General features: G+C 33.7%; 1 non-coding gene across 1 annotated transcript; it reads right to left on the bottom strand.

Moving 5' to 3' along the window:
- Positions 1-1,962: 1,962 nt before the first annotated feature.
- On the bottom strand, positions 1,963-2,126 carry LOC114006067 (U1 spliceosomal RNA). Its single transcript, XR_003547835.1, has one exon. It is a non-coding gene; the product is annotated as a U1 spliceosomal RNA (small nuclear RNA).
- Positions 2,127-3,645: the final 1,519 nt, after the last annotated feature.

Consider the following 3,645-nt stretch of genomic DNA (forward strand, 5'->3'; position numbering starts at 1 on the left):
CAAGATGCATGTGTGTGTGTGTGTGTGTGTGTGTGTGTGTGTGTATAATTTTTATAGAAGTTTTTGCCTTAGGATATGTGAGCTCACCAGAGAGAGAGACAGAATCAGTGAGAGGGAAAGGGAGAAATCACCCCCCCAGGGGGGATGAACATGCCACAATCCCTTATCCTCCATTCTCCTCCCAAATCTTGGGTACAGACTCACATGTACCCAGTGTGATTTTCAAACCACCGGGTCTGGGAACTGAACTGTTGTTGACCATGTGGAAGTCTAGCAACATAATTGCTATGCCATCTGCAGGCCCCCAGTGAAGATATTTATTAAGAGCAAAAAATAAGAAAAAAAAATAGGTACTTGTATTAAAATATGTTACTGGTAACAAGTTAACATTTAATCTGTTTGCTTTTAAAAAGACAATTTGTACATGCATAGCTAAATATAAAGCACATTTGCAAATAAAGAATACATAAAGAGATACAGAATTTGACTACATAAAATTTATAATGTAGGGACCAGCAGATTGCACAATGGTTTCATTGCTGGACTCCTACATAGTCGACTGCAGTTCGATTCCCAGATCTAGCAACTTAAAACTCAGGCCAGGCACGTGTGTACGCATGCCCAAGACCCCAGGAGGAGAATGGAGGAGAAGGGATTGTACCCCAAGGTGGGAGATTTCTCACTTTTTATCTGTCTTTCTTATCTCTCCAGTGAGCGCACACGCCATGTCGCAAAAATCTCTCTCTCAAAAAAATTGTACTGTATAGTAAAAAAAATCCAAATGGGGGAGAAATATACATATATATATACATATATTATATATATATGTGGATTGGAAATCACATTTTGTATGCTGTGACCATGCTCAGTGAATGATTGTAAATTCATTAATTAATTTAAAAAATAAAGTTAAATAAAAATTTTTAAAAATACAAAAACAAAAACAAAACAAAACAAAATTTCTTCTGAGAACTCCTTTTCATATACTTTGCTCATTTTCCTGTTTAGTTAACTTTATTGATTTGTATTTCTTTCATATTTTGATACTAATCTTTTTTGCTATACAAATATTTCTTTACAAAAAATAAGCAATTATCAGTAAATCAAATGGCAAAAATCTTCAACAAAGGCATTAGGTGGATAGTATTGTATAATATTTTCTGTCAGATTCTTTAAGGATAGAACATTCTCATGCTACATAAAATAATATGTTTAAGAATTAAAAACTTATAATTCATTTTACTGAGATCATACAGGCTTGATTTAACAAATATTGCCAAGGAAATTACAGAATACAGAACGTTGTAAAACTATAGTAAAGGTATCATCTTGAAAAGGCTATAAAAGTATTATTTAATACTAATATAACTGTTTGATAATAACTTTTAGACTGAGGAAAACAAAGATATTTTCCCAATCTTGGAAACTCCACTATCTTAAGACAAAAGCCAGTATTTTCATATAGAACAGGGGCATAAAATCAACCTTCTTGTTAATTACTTTTGGATTTTGGGAAATGTAGTTATTTTGCTTTAAAAGCATAGTATTGACGTGCAATCGATTATTTAAAAATTAATTAAATGTTAAAAATTTCAACTTCAATATCTATTATGATAAATATAGATGGGTCTAATCAATATTGGAAAAAAATCTTTGATATCCTTAATAACTTGTAATGATATCAACAGATCCTAAAATCAAAAAGATTGAGAGAGTTGCACATATACGTTCACATATAGATGCCTCCAGTATCACGATTTTCAGTTTTACCACCAACCCAGAGATTTTCTTCAGGCTCCAGTTCACCAATCAGGTAACTGCTATTCTGACTTCTACCACACCATATTATTTTTGCTTTTTTTTTTTTTTGAACTTCAGGTAAATAAATCCATATGTGTCTTTTACTATTGATAATTTTTACCAGTGATAAAATGTAGTATTTTCTTTTCTTTTTTTTTGGGGGGGGGGAGAGCGCGCAGGCAGTCCCCCACTACCACAAATTATGCAGCCAAGTTTCCCGCATTTGGGGAAATCGCAGGGGTCAGCACAGCCGCAGTGCAATGGGTCAGCCTCGCCCTGGGAAAACCACCTTCGTGATCATGGTGTTTCCCCTGCCAGGTAAGTATAAAATGTAGTATTTTCAGACATGAAATCATACCTGTATTCTGGGAATTCACTTCAATTGGTCTATGTGTTTTATTGTTTAAATACATTTCTGGAATGATTTTCCTGAATTTAGATTTCTATTTTTTTTTCCTTTTTTTTAAAGAAGTATTTTATTTAACTTTTTATTTATTTATTTATTTATTTATTTATTTATTTATTTATTTTTTAAATTTGACCAGAGAGGGGTAGAGCAATAGTGAGAGACAGAGGGTGTGAGAGAAAGAGAGAGACAGTGAGAAAGCAACCCACCGGGTCTGGGACTTGAACCGCAGTTGGCCATGTGGGAGTCCAGCACTTTTTCATCACCAAGCCATCTGCCAGCCCCAAATTTTGATTTCTTGACACTTGGGTGCAAATATTTTTACATCTATATTTGTAAAATAGGTGGTTTTACAGTTTTCTTTATTTTGTACTACCTTTACAATTCTTATTATATCAAGGCCGTACAACTTCTGTAACCTAAGTGTAATTTTCCTGTCTATATTCCTTTCCTGAACCTAATGAGATTCATCCCTGTTGTTGCATGTTGGTTGTCCATTCCTGTTCTTGCCAGGTAGGATTTAATTGTGTGAATATACCATAACTTGTTTATCCATTCTTCTGTTAATGGACATCTGGGTTCTTTTCGGTTTTTGGCTAACATGAACAGCACTGTGATGAACATTCTGCACAGTTATCTTGTGACATGTGCACTAATGTATCTTGGAGATATGCCTAGGAATGTTATTGTTGGATTACAGGAGAGGTGTCTATTTAATTTTATAAGAAACTACTAAACAGCTTTCCAAAATGGTATACTATTTTGCTATAGCCATGCATGTAAGTTTCTTCGGATTCACGTTCTTGTCAGCATTCTAGTGCTTTCATGGTAATCTCTTGTCATGGCTTTAATTTACATTTCCCAAATCAATAATGGTGTAAGACACCTTTTCATGTACTTATTGGCCATTTGGATATCTTTTTCATGAAGTGTCTTTACATTTTTGATAATCGTTTTATTTTGGAAGAAGGGGTGGAATTGCCTTTTTCATATTTTCAACCATTATTTTATTCTGGATGCAAAAACATGATGAAATTCTTAAGATCTGGGTAACTATATAGAATGAAGGATATATTCATTTGTTTCACCCTAGTAATCATTTTACTGTGTGTATATGTGTCTTATAACATCATGTACTCTTAAACCTACATAACAAAATTATCTTAAAAATGAAATTAAAAAATAAAGATGACAAAAAGAAACGTCAGACACACCTTTAGAAACATGGTATAATACATGGGTGTGAATAAAATAATTTTAATAATATATAGCAATTTTTTGTCTTTTTTTTTTAGAGAGAGAGATTTCTTATTTTTGCTATAGAGCACATGTGCTTGCCAGAGAGACAAAGACAGAAAGCGAGAAATCCCCCCCCACAAGGTGGGTTGTCCACGCTGGGATCTTGGACACACACACTCATGTGCCCAGCGTGAGTTTCA

This window comes from Tupaia chinensis, unplaced genomic scaffold (assembly GCF_000334495.1).
Source record: "Tupaia chinensis unplaced genomic scaffold, TupChi_1.0 Scaffold145528_1, whole genome shotgun sequence".
Taxonomy (NCBI): Eukaryota; Metazoa; Chordata; class Mammalia; order Scandentia; family Tupaiidae; genus Tupaia; species Tupaia belangeri.